Source organism: Lissotriton helveticus, chromosome 1_1 (assembly GCF_964261635.1).
Source record: "Lissotriton helveticus chromosome 1_1, aLisHel1.1, whole genome shotgun sequence".
NCBI lineage: Eukaryota > Metazoa > Chordata > Amphibia > Caudata > Salamandridae > Lissotriton > Lissotriton helveticus.
This window is the reverse complement of record NC_136057.1, coordinates 1,029,041,281-1,029,055,210: the sequence shown is the minus strand read 5'-3', so window position 1 is coordinate 1,029,055,210 and position 13,930 is coordinate 1,029,041,281. Positions and strand designations below refer to the sequence as shown.

Below are 13,930 nucleotides of genomic sequence, written 5' to 3'. Positions count from 1 at the left end.
TGAGTTATTTTTTAAACTGTTCTTTTTTATAAATGTGTTGTTAAAATAAAGGTGAACCAATGTGTTACTAAGCAGCTAGACTCAAACTTCGTGTAAAATATATCTATATATACGCTTTACACTTTTCATGTGTAAGCATGACTACTGATGTCATTGTGACCTCTGATGTTGCTGTGAAGAAGGAAAATGCATTTTTGAATTAGTTATTTCGACAAAAGTATTTCGACAAATGAATACAAAGGGGAAAGTTAAATTAGTATCTTACTAAATAGCTACACTTAAACCTTGTGTAAAACATGTCTATATATGTGTTTGCAGTGTGTCCTGGCACTCATACAATCATACAAGCACTACCTGTGCAATTATCGAGGACGTCCTTTCTCCACCACTCTGCAAACACATCTCCTGGCACAGTACTAGTTGGGGGATGAAGTCCCCTTGGCTAATGAGGGTACTTGGGGGCCAACTATCCCTCCAGTTACCTTCAGCAAGTCCCACAAAGTCATTTTGGTGAGAGGTCTTTGGAAGCCATGCCCCCTTTAAGCACCACTCTGCAAACACGTCTCCTGGCACATTACTGGTTGGGGAATAAATATCTACTGGATGCTAAAGCACCTTGGGGACCAAGAAACCCTCCTGGTACTTTCTGTAAGTACTACTCAGCTGGAATCCTGAGAGCTGGTGTGAGGTCCGCCCCCTTTACACACTATTCGTCAAAACACCATTGCTACTTAAAAAACATGGAAATTCACTGAAAAACCAAAGGTTACATGTAAGTTATAGTTAGGAATTAGCTTTTAAAACACCTTATATAGTCACTGAAAAAAATGTATGTTACAGGGACGTTATTTTAGGCTCATATTTCAAAGGCACAAAACCATAGAAATTAAGCAGTTATAGTTAGCTGACCTACCTATAACCTGCGCCCCACAATGCACTGCTTATGACCTCACAAATTACATCACTCATGACATGGCTTTAAAAAAAGATACGCAGGAGACCGCACGTCTTTTTATTTTTTATTTTGTCACAGATTCACGGTAGATCTGTGGATCCCTGAAAAATGCTTTTAAAATGTGGCGGGCCCCTGTGGGACCTCCGCACCATATCTGGGGGGTGAGGGTATTCTACCCTGCCCCCTTTTCTTTATTTGTTCCTTTTTTGGGGGACTCAGCTTCAAGTTGAGTCCCAAGATGGCTGCCAACATTTCCTGGTTGAAGTTTTGGCAGCAGATCAGGGCAATGCATTTCCCTGCACAAGCACGTTTTTGTTTGCGAAGGCTTTGCGGCCAGAAATATCACTATACTTTTAAACTTAAATTTCTCAAAACCTACTGAATGGATTTACACCAAATAAGCAAAAGGCACTCCCTTGAACAGGCATCTACCTCCCAGCCAAATTTGGTGTAAGTCTGTTCAATGGTTCAGGCTGTAGAGGTGACTAAATGTTCTTATGGGAATTAACATTACAAACGCAACCTTGTTTAGCAACTCGAATTCTCGGTTCAAAAGAAGGCGCTGACTCCGTGACTCTCAGTTCAAAACGTTTTATTCCATGTTCAGTTTACTGCTCAGACGCGTTTCGGCGGCTTACTCCCGCCTTGCTCACTAACATCTGTGTGTTGATTCGTTGCTCATATATACATATTCAGTATGTCATGTGATTCAAATTTCAACCCATTGACTGGTTGTTGCTAAGGTAAACATGGATACACCCCGTGAATTAACAAAAACAAGTTGGTGGCTTGCACATTTCAGTTTTTACATGCTAGTCTCTCGTTACTAGTCGTAGTCACCATATATTTAAACAATTCATAAATTACAATATAAAGTAAACTAAAGATAAAGTAAATTAAAAATACAAATACACTTCCAAGTGCTTAAATAAACATTTTTACAAATTACGTGTAGCTTAGAATGCCCTTGTAAATGTCATTACGTGTGTTTCCCATTCTTTTGAGTCTGTTTAACGTAGTGTTTGTTTCCCGCACCTTAGCCCCTGAAGTCACGGCATGTGCCTATCCAGTTTATCAATATTGGCTTGTGCCTGCTTGGTCAGGAGTGAGTCGCTCTGTAATTGGGTGCTCGTGACAACACTGAAAATACAAAGGTTTCCCTCATGTAGGAAGCCGGTGATTTGTGTCTGGTAAATCGGCCCGGTGAAACCTGTCGTGCAGCGTGCTGAACGCGGTGAGTGTTTGATCAGATTTGGCATATCCGCTAGATTAATGCTGATACGTGGCCAGTGTATATTGCCTACTCTAGGTTCTATAGGGATTGCCTGAACCGGATGTGTCACACATGCGAGCCGTACACTATAACAAGATAAGTATCGGCGAGCGACTACTATTGGCACTATTACTGGGGTTTAGTATAGACCCATTTAAAACCGTAGTGTAGTGCATAAAATGGGGGGTCTGGGTACGGAGGAAGTGGCGTGAAGAGTGGGGTGTCGTGAAGTGTGTAACTATACCAAAGCATTATTTACATGTGAAGAATAAGTGTGAGTGCATATTATTTAAAGCACCAGATGTTCACGAGTGGTACTCGGGAAAGATTCGGAGGATACACATGTCGATTCATATATGGACACTCAAAGCCTCATCCGCATTCAGACCTGACGGGATCTTGGAGTTTAAGAGAATAATATATCTTGACTCCAAGCGGCGTAAAGCAAGTTTGCGATTCCCGCCTCTGACATTTCTGGGTATGCTATCGATGACAAAATAAGTTAGCCCTGCTGCATTTCCTGCATGAATTTCGTGGATGTGCCTGGCTACTGGGTAAGCTTGGTCTTCATTTGCAATCGCACGTAGGTGCTGCAGAATTCTTACGTGTACAGGGTGGATGGTGGATCCCACATATCTTTTACCACATTCACAAGTGAGCACGTACACTGCAAACTCTGTTTTGCATGAGAAGAGTTCCCTGATCTTATATGGAAAACTTCTGAAAGGTACATCCACGTTAGTGGTATTTCTACCGTGATTGCAGGCTTTACATTTACTGCATTTTCTAAACCCTTTCAGGGTTTGAAACCAGTCCGTTTGTTTTTTAGTTTTTAAAGCAGGGGCATTGCAGACTAATTCGCTGCGCATCGATTTAGCTTTTCTGAATGACACCAGGGGTGTTTTACCCACTGTCTGACCTATGGTTGGGTCATTGCGGATAAGTGGCCAGTGCCTGGTTAAGATTTTACGAAGATTAGTGTGGTATCGGTTGAATCCTGTTATCAACCTCGGTGGTTGCCTTTCTTGTTTAACACACGATTTCTCAGTTGCCTTTTGGAACAGCAATTCATGCCGGGTCCTTTTACTACACTTAGCTTCTGCATTACTACACGTTTTAGTGGTATATCCCCTTTGCTGTAGTCTCGAAAACAGGTTCTGTTTGGCTTCATCAATTCCCTTAGTGGTGCTACAGTTGCGTGTCATTCTAAGACATTCTGCATAGGGGATTGATTGTTTTAGGGGCGTAGGGTGGAAACTGTGGGCGTGCAGAATCGCATTGCCTGCTGTTGGCTTGCGGTATGTACGGGTTTGAATTTTGTCATGTTCAACATACAATTCTAGATCTAGAAACTGAATTGTTTCTGTGCTGGTATTGCAGGTGAATTTTAAATTTAATGCATTTTCATTCAAATCTTCAGCAAATTGCATAGCACTCTCCACATTGCCCTCCCACAAAATAAAAATGTCATCAATGAATCTTTGATAGATAATCACATTGTTGGTCATGATTTGTGGGTATATTGCCCATAGTACCTGCTCCTCCAACCAGCCCATATGCAGATTCGCATAGCTGGGGGAGAAGCAAGTTCTCATGGCTGATCCTTGAACCTGTTTGTAGTGTAGTTTGTCAAACATGTATCTATCTATATATATAAATAAAATGTTTTAAGGCATTCATGGTAAAGATTTGTGTTGTAAAGAGTGAAGGGCACTGTGTGGTTGTAACGACATTGAAAAGGATCTTTTCTATGGGCCATAGAGTCTCACCCCTGCTCTATAACATCCACCTGTTCAAGACCATCCTGAGAATTAGCACCTGCCTCTGAAACCAACATGAGCAATATTCTGTCCTTGTTAAAAAAAAAACGACACAATCACAGTATAGCTGCCCTTAAAGCACTGACACTGATCATCACTGTTAGAAATTGGGTTTCTGGTTGGCAGAGTATACACCCTGTCCAAGCGGGAACCACAGTCTTAGTCAAGGTAAGTATAGTACACACTATAAGTTTTCCTGTGCTCACCCTCATGTAGATTGACACAGAGTAGTCAGGCTAAACTAAAAAAGCAATGTGTAAAGTATTTGTACACACACACAGACACACACTAGCACAGTGAAAACACCACAAAAGTAATACACATCAGTTTAGAAATATATTCAATATTTACCTGAGTAAAACAAGACCAAAAAAAACCCAACAAAATTAGAAAATACACAGGTCAAGCTATTAATTTTTCAATATTAGATAAGGTTATAGCTCTTAATAAAACAATAGTTCCAACAGAGCTATCAGATCGTGCCAGAAGTTGATGACTCCACTTAGTCAGTCCGATCTTAATGGAGCAAAGACTGGCATCGGGAGTCATGCAGACCCCGATTCAGTACCTTGTGGGTGTGAGAAATCAAAGACGATGCAAGACGCAGAGGAGCGGAGGCACGGGGTGGCAAGTGGGGCATTGATTTTTCTCCTTACTGCTAAGCAGATCATTGGTACTTCGGCACTCGAGGACAGTTTATTACACAAAGGAGGTGAGGCATCACTAAAGCAAGTGAGGCATCAGCACCTGGTGGCGGTGCAGAGTCGTGGAGTTACTCACTTCCGTGGGGTGTTGGCGGGCACAGGAGAGGTGATGCTGTGGTTGCTGAGATGACCCTCAGTTCCCTACTGCTTGGTATCATCGATTAGGTATTGCAGGTCAAGCCACGACGCTTTGGTGTCACGGCATTGAGGTCAAACCACTGGGTCACAGCTGCTGTGTTGGTGTCAGAACGGTGCATCATGGACATCGAGGTGTGGTGCTCGGGAATCCTGTAGTGGTGGTTCTTTGGAGGCACTGTGTTGTCATTGGAGCCTGCGTTGCAAGTCGTGGTCATTGTGTCAAGCGGAGACCACGGCATTGGTGCAGGCAGCGGCACAGCATTAAAGTTGTAGACATGCGCTGGTTTCAAAGTCGCTTGGTGTAGTTTGTTTCTTCTAGCACTGAATCTCACTTCTATGGTCCCAGGAACTGGATTTGGCACCACTTGGCAAGTGAGACTCTCAGCAGAGGAGCGATGGTGCTACAGGCAAAGTCTTTGATGGCCCTGAGACTTCCAACAGGAGCCAAGCTCAACTCGAATCTTTGAAAAACTTTAGAAAGCAGGATGCAGAGAGCAAATTCCAATCCTCCCACTCCCAGGACAGAAGCAGCAGGCCAACACAGCAAAGCAAACATCAAAATGGCGGTCCCTCCTAGCAGCACAACAGCTCTTCCTCCTGGCAGAATGTCCTCAGTCCAGAAGTGTTTTGAGTATATAGTATCAGAGGGCCAGTACTTATACCCATGTTAGCCTTTGAAGTGAGGAGACTTCAAAGAAAGTACTTTGTAGTGCACAAGATGCTGCCCTGGCTCCAGACACACTACAGGGGGGGTGTGACTCTTTGGTGGGGACAGGCACAGCCCTATTGAGGTGCAAGTGTCAGCTCCTTCCATCACTCCAGCTCAGGAAGGCACATCAGCCTGGTGATGGGCCATCAGGGTATGCAGGACACACCCCAGCTCCCTTTGTGTGACACTCTAGAGTGAACGCACAAGAGCTCAACTTTCACCCTGCCACAACAATTGAAAAGGAGCATACAATGTATCATAAATAAAGTTCCATTTGGAGCATTAGGAAAAGTTTAATGAAGTGCAGTGTCCACATATATCAATAATGAAAGTTCAATTAAATACCTCAGGAGCCTTGTACTTAAGTTCAAATCCATCTTTATTGAAGCTTTTGATCAAACAAATTGCACATCAGCCCAGCCAATGAGTATCATCCCTCAGGACTTCATCAGGGCTCTAAATTAAACCACACATAATATGATATGTAATGTATACACATACAGGTTGTTAAAAAAAAATTATGAGGACACACAATACTTTTACATAGCACATCAATCTTAAAGAGCAAACTATAAAAGACTCCCTACCTATATACACACCTTTAAAAACGGATTTTTTATACACACTATTACTATGTATACACATTGGTTTAATGACAATCTTGTCAGGTTCATTATCTATGACCCGCCCTCCTAATTACCCAGTGCTCAACACAGACCTGTATACATCAGATAGAAATTAAAAAATCACTCACTTCAATAATTCTTCAGACCCATATCACTCATTGTGTACAGTGTTACCAAAGAACAGGCATCCAGAAAAGTTCACGAGTGAGTGTTGGGTGGTATAGTACCCCCTACTTCATCTACGATCAAAAAAAGTCATATTGAGTCCTGTGCACTCCATGTATAAACAACATGGAAATGGATTCCCCTAAAGAGCTCAGGTTCCCCTACTTTTACCTACCACAGACATGTCCCAATATCATGTGAAATACGTGTATACTGTCTCTATTTTAAAAGTAATCATATAAAAATACATTTTAAAAAAATATAAAAAATATTGTGAATTCTCCTCCAAAACTCATCATTTATGAATTCTGGCTCTTTCTTAATGGAAAAAACTCATATGTTCCTCCAAACCTCGCATATGATATTTAGAATAACATTATTTAAAAAGTAATTTACACCTCTATTCTTCCATATTCAGAACAATCAACAATTGTCTTCTCATACTACAAATAATATTACTATTATTCTTCCTACTACAGCCCCAAATGTATTTTATAGCAATCATTCCATACCATTCATCAAGGTTCAACAGAGTCTGCTACGTACTAACCTCCTTAGTCTGTATCACAGTCTCAAATCACGGGTAATAGTCCAGCAACTTGTGTCCTATCTGGCTCATAGTTTTTAGGCACCCTGTCACCCTAACCCAGAGGTGTATTCAGAGACAGGCAGAGGTACATAATGGTTAAAGTAAGAAAACGCCCACTTTCCAAAAGTGTTGCAGCAACAAATGATGGAAAGAATGCTGAATTAATCAGATATTCACCCCCAGTCAAGAGATCAGGTTTAAATCCATTGTTCTTTTGGTCATTGCGCCATCCTAGTTTGGACCCAGCAATATGCAAATCTTCATTCTTGTCCCTGTTCCTCATGGGAACAGTCCAGCCCGAACTGCCAAGCCGGGTCCTCCCTGGACCATAAACAAGCATCCTGGGACTGATTTCGATGCATCACCCCATATCAGCCAGGCTAGCTTGAATCCTGTTGCACATTGAGCAAGGGACCCATGTCTGAGCATACTATTCCCATGCACCCCCTCCCATTTTTAAAACAAAGTGGCCCAGGCTACCATTTCTTTTCTTTTTTACAAATCCATGAGAGTCATGTGGGATTGCAGCTCTTTTTGCTGATGTTTTTTCATTTTCGGCACCAGGGGAGACTTTCTGGGTCCCCACATGGGTTCTAAGGGGTCGGGGTATTCCTACCCTGCCCCCTTATATATTTTTTAAACATGTTCAGTACAAAGGGCTAAGTCCCCGATTCATGTAATTGGATTTTATTGTATTGTAATTGCATTTATATAGCACTTACTACCCTTGATGAGGTGTTGAAGTGCTTTTTCTGCGAGTAACATGCTACTCCGGAACCCATAAAGGATTAGTGTTGAATTAGCATAGTGAAATATGAAAGTAATTTCAGCGGTGGATAGGTCAGTCAGTTATTTGGATTCAGAAAGATAGCAGAGGGATAGAAGAAGGAAAAATGTTTGCATTTATATAGCGATTGTTATCCCTGATGGGGTGTTGAAGTGCTTTCTTGGCAAGTATCACGCTACTCCGGGACCCATAAAGGATTAGAGGTGAATTAGTATAGTGAAATATGAAAGTAATTTGAGTGGTGTATATTAGTCAGATATTTGGATTGGGAAGGATAGCGGAGGGATAGAAGAGAGGAAAAGGTTTGCATTTTATATAGCACATGTTACTCCTGAAGGGGTGTAGAAGCGATTTTTTGTTGAGTAGCACGCTACTCCGGAACCCAGAAAGGAATAGTGTTGAATTAGTATAGTGAAATATGAAAGTAATTTGAGTGGTGGATATGTAGCGTAGGGGTGGGGTAGAAGAGGGAAAAAGGTTTGCATTTATATAGTCCATGCTAACCCTGATGAGGTGTTAAAGTGCTTTTTTGGCGAGTAGCACACTACTCTGGAACCCATAAAGGATTAGTGGTTAATTAGTAAAGTGAAATATGAAATTTGAGAAGTGGACATGTTAGTCTGTTATTTTGTTTGAAGAGGATAGTGGAGGGATAGAAGAGTGAAGGCTTTAGATTTTTTTTTTTTGGGAGGTCCTAGCAGTAGGAGAAGGCTTGGGAGAAGTAAAAAGGGACGTGGAGTAGAAGAGTCAGAGGGAAGAGTTTAGAAAGGCTTGTTTTGGGGGAGCAGTATAGTAAAAGAGGTGTCAACGATGCAAGAAGGGGTAAAGTAGGGGAGAGTCTCGAAAGGGTTATTTTGGGGATCATAATAGTGGTATGGGGTTTGGGATGATTGAGAGAGGGGATGTAGAAGATATATTGATAGAGGTATAGGGTGAAAAATAGAGTAGTGCATTGGAAAGAGTAGTAGAAAGAGGTTTGAGATGAGTCAGAGAGTTGAGGTAGAAGATATATTGAGAGAGACATAGGGTGAGAACTAGGGTAGTGCATTGGATATGCTGAATTAGAAGAAAGTAATAAATATATAGATCCATATGTACATGGACAGTATATAGATGAATAAAGGAAGTAAGTATATATAGATTAAAGATATTAATAGCGATATAGGGTGAGAAATAGGGTAGTGCATTGAATATGCTTTTTTAGGAAAAAAGTAATAAAGATATAGATCCAAATACATGGAAGGTGTATAGATGCATAAAGGAAGGAAGTATATATAGATTAAAGATGCATTAGATGAACTCTGGTTTTCAAGTGTAGATTAAAGATGCATTAGATGAACTCTGGTTTTCAATTGTTGTACATATTTATTCTACATGTTTATACAAAGCAAAACACATATATAGGTACATATCTATAGTACAAATAAACACTTTTATACTGAGGGATATGCTGTATAGTTCTATTTACGTATGGTGCTTATGGGGGAAGAGCCAATTCTTGAGTCATTTTCTGGTTGTCCGTGGATCTTCTGTTGGGGGGGTAAAGAGTTCCATAGTTTGGCTGCTTGAACAGAGAAGAATGTGCCACCCATGTTTTTTTTCTTGTATCTTGATTTTGAGGCGAGGTGCCACTCTAGAGCAGAGGTTCCTTTGTTAAATATGTTTGGTGATTTTATTCCTGATAAAGAGTGGTCTCATTCCATGTATCGCTTTGGGGGCGATACAAAGCCGCTTGAAGATGGATTGTCTGGCAACCGGTAACCAATTCAGGGCTTTCAAGACAGGGGAGATGTGGTCTCGCAGTTTGATATGCAAGAGTAGTCTGGCACCCGAGTTCTGAAGCTGTTACAGTCTTTTCATAGCCATTAAAGCCGATCCGTTGTAAAGACTATTGGCGTAATCGAATTTGGACAGAGCAAGAGAGATGGTAGCTTGGACAATGTGTGGAAATCCCAAATGGGGAAAGATTTGTCGCAGAGTTTTTATAGTAACCAAGCTTGATCTTGCTAGTTTGTCCACTTAGGCATTCATTGATAGCTTGGAATCCATGGTCTTTCCGAGGTTTCTTACTTCCTTTAATGCATGTTAGCAGTTTGTAAGCAGGCCTTCACAGACTGTCTCACTTAAAATTTTGAAAGTTCCCAACTTTGCCCGCTGCTTATTTGGATTACAATGACAAGACCACATCACATTTGCCTCGAGAACCCTCAAGTGACTTCAAGGAAAAGAAAGTGCGACCTGAAGATCTTTGCATAATACATGCCTATCACCTAACTACCTCATAATCCGTTTTATCTCTTACCTCCAACCAAAAGACTACTGTCTGTTTAACAGAGGGCTTTTGACCACCTTCACAGACAGATACAAGAAGTATGGTGGCAAAAGTTCGCAAATAGCGGGCTCCTATCTGTGGAACTTCTTACTCCTACACTTGAGACTGGAAGATAACAATTTCAAGATCTGGAAACATGGTATTAAAATAAAGGTTTTCCAATGCGTTAGAGGAGGTTACGGTGATTTACTGTAAATACATTTACTGTGGTGATCAAAGATATTAAAGCTATCAGTGTGACAAAGTACAGTTCCCGTGAAGTTTAGAGTTTACAAATAGTGGTTCTGGGGTGGAAATGTGGTATCTGAGTAAGAGAAGCAGAGCTTATCTACTCTCTCTGTCCACAACTTTCTCTAAGTCACATGCATGTTTACTTCGGTTGTCAAAGTACATCTTAGGGGTGGAAGACCAGTGACAAAGGAGCTCAAGGACTGCTAAAGTATAAAATAAAGCAGGGGCATAGGTGTAAAAAAGATGCTCCAATTGAAGTTTGTGTACAAAAAAGGGGATACCCTCCCCCTACAGCAAACTTGGAAAACAATACAGAGTCATTATAATATATTTTTTTGTAGTAATGAAAACAAACAACTACCAAAACTGAACAATTAACACAGAACAGTGAATGCAAGTATGCAATAACCATTTGCTAGTTTTGTGGATGGATAAACACTTCAATTCTGATCATATGCTGAAAGTAGCAAAGACATGTTGAGAAAAATATCTGAAAATAATCGGCTATTTCTCACCAGTATTAATCAAACTTTTTTAACTTACATTTTTTGTACAGGTTCCAAGTGGGATTCTTTTCCCACTAATTTATTTCATGAAATGTTCCAAATCAACAAAAAAACAAGTAGATGAGAGTAATGGTAGTTAGAGAAAAAATAATTGTTGTACGGGTGCTTTCTTCCGGTTTTGTAGATGGGATAATGGGATAGTAAAAAAAGAGGTACAGGAGAAGAGAGCTCCCCAAATTCCACAATTGGTGAAGTAAATGTCATGGAAATTGACATTTTATTTTCAGTTCCATAACACATGTATAGGGCAATTGATCAAGGATGCTTATAAGTAAGGGATTTAGGCCTTACGCTGCACATGGACAACGAGTGGGGTGATCACCATTTGTGCATTTTTCATCAAAGCAGCTATGGCAGGTGGACCTGCTCTAACTACAGGGTTCATTTGTGACCAGAGTACTTACTGTACAGCTACACTGCAGAAGCTGATAGAAGCTCTATATTAGTAATTTTAATCTCTGCTAATAGGTAGAAATTAATATCTCTCTGTCCTCCTAAATCCTGAAGATGATGTATTTAATGATCATTCTCAGCATTTTGACATCACTGGGTCATGGATAGGAGATATGCTAGCACTAGCAATCCACTGTTTCTGGACGAATGAGGATGTAAGATCTAGATGATGACTGAATTTTGTCTCTAAAGCCCCTTGTGTGAATTCCATCTGTCAAATTTACATAAACAGATTCACTTCAGCAGTCAAAATTAAGTGGGCTCTATGTAAAACCTGTACTCTCCAAAAATTCAGCAGCTCCTTCCTAGCAGTCTTTATTGAATTTCTATGCAGAGCCCTGCCACCATCCGCCTCACCTCACTGTCTGGATTTCCACCCTCCAACCGCAGGAATGCAGGCTGGAGGGTGTCTAGGGAAGTTCTCCTTGCACTCCACCTTGCAATGCCAACCTAGAGGCATTCAGAATAGATCCCACTTTGCTTTGTAATTAATACTGGAAGCCACACTTGAGTATGAACATGAGAAGACACTTGCTCCAGCATTTGCACAATCTCCTTTTTAAAGTTTGCAAATATATTTTCACATTGCTTTGATCTTGAGGTTAATGCTTCCTTTACACACAGCCTAATGCTCATGATATTTCTCTATAAATGTTAAGTCATTACTTTACACTAACGCCCCTGAGCTGATCAGCTGTCTTTCCCGAAGCTGTGGTCTAATAGTAGCCTAGCAGTGTACAGACCGTTCCCCTGATTCTAGTGCATACCAAAAGGACCTAAAATAGCACTATATTCCCATGTAGCAGCACTATATTTCCATGTAGCATATCTTCTTTCTAAAGTCTTAAATACTCAAATTGCACATTATCTAAAAATGCATCCTTTATATTTCTAAAATCTGGCATGACCTTCACTCAAGATTTCTGATTGTTGCCTTTCATTTTTTATTTGAAATGGTCCATTTGCATGTCTCCTCCTACTCTGTGCACAACCTTCTCGAAGTCACGTGCATATTTGCTTTAGTCTCCAAGTGTGTAGTTCTACAAATTGTCCACACCTCATTTTAAAGCTCACCTCTTTCTTTGCAAGTCACAATTCTGAAACCTAAAAATGCCTAATCTCTTCTCGCTCATCTCTTATGCCCACCAAACATCTGCATGAATTCACACGTCCCTCACTAATGCTCACACCTAACTACTTTTAATTTAAACTGGCAAAAAAAAACGTAGCAAAGACATTGAATGTTTTTTGTTTAAGCAAGACTATCCCCAATAACCATCAAAAGACAACAGCAGTGGACTTACTACTGACCTTGTCTCCGGAGCAGCGTGCTGGCTGGTGTAAAGTGCTTCAATGCTTCATTAGGTGTAGTAACCCTATATAAATGCAATTACAATGCAAAGTGTCTGGAGTCTGGCATAAAAGAGTGAAAGGAATGATTGTGCCACTATTCCAAAAGGGCCTATCTGTGACTTGCACAATTTTTCTTCCAGCAACAACTGCATTTTCTGCTGAAGATACCCAAATGAAAGGGTGGATGTGTTATAGGACCATTATCACCATATCTGAAATGGGCGTGGACTTCGAATACTCCGCTGAATAGAAAAGACGCCTATGACGGAAGCAAAATTCACGGAATTGGTGCTTATCATAAAACAAGAGCAAATGATTCATTCTAATATCTTCCCATCACAGACTGCTCCACTCACAAAGTGCATCAAAGGTGACGAGCTTGCATGGAAAAGTGTACCAAAAGAACATTTCCTAGGCACTGCTCTGTACTGGATCTTGTGCAGCAGCAGAAGTGGTATAACCAGTGCTTAATTTGTAAAAGAAAGAGTGCTAGTGCCGAATCTACGCTCAGAGGATGCAATTAAACGTCGGTGCGCTGCATGCCGACCATGCATAGTCTAAAACCAATATGATGCCCCTTTAATCCACCACAGACACTCCCTGCCCCTTTATCTCACTCTTGCAGGTTCCTCTTTCTCCCTGTGTGACAACTTTTCTGTCTTTCTCTTCCTACGTCTTTCCAATTTGTGTTTTTTTCCTCGCTTGCCTTTTGAAGTGGAAAAATAAGTGCTGGTCACCAAAAGTAAGTGCCAGTGGCCCCTAAATTAAGCACTGGGCGTAGCACAGTATAATGGGACACATCTTCTGAAAGTGATGAGGGGCCCTTGATTCTCCCATGTCTAACAGTTATCAATTGGCCTTGGGCATACATGGGACTCCCTGAGGCTTTTGGAGCACCCACCCTGCAAGTGCTTGCATTACATCCCTGAGCAGGAGGTGGGATAGGTTTTCAGTCCTACATATATTTCTATAAACCTGACAGTGGGTAGAAAAGGTGCCAAGGGCCCTAATGCAAGCAAGGTAAATGGGCCATCCATCCCCTTAGTTTGGTAGAAGAAAACTGTTATAATTAGGGTGCAGTAGGCTCCTTAGACCTCTGGGCTGGTGCGACTGCACCTGCTGCACTGTTGGAAGCTACGCTTCTGATGTGGAATTGGGAAGGTCACTGCTAGTATCCATGTTACGGCCTCATAGACTCAGTCAGTTGCTAGTACCCTGGAAGCGCTGCA

General features: G+C 41.1%; 1 protein-coding gene across 1 annotated transcript in view; it reads right to left on the bottom strand.

The window, feature by feature from the left end:
- LEP (leptin) overlaps positions 1-12,774 on the bottom strand; it is a 129,170-nt gene extending 116,396 nt beyond the window's left edge. The window contains exon 1 of the mRNA XM_078656142.1: positions 12,660-12,774. The gene's annotated coding sequence lies outside the window, so the exon portion shown is untranslated. The remainder of the gene's footprint in view (positions 1-12,659) is intronic.
- Positions 12,775-13,930: the final 1,156 nt, after the last annotated feature.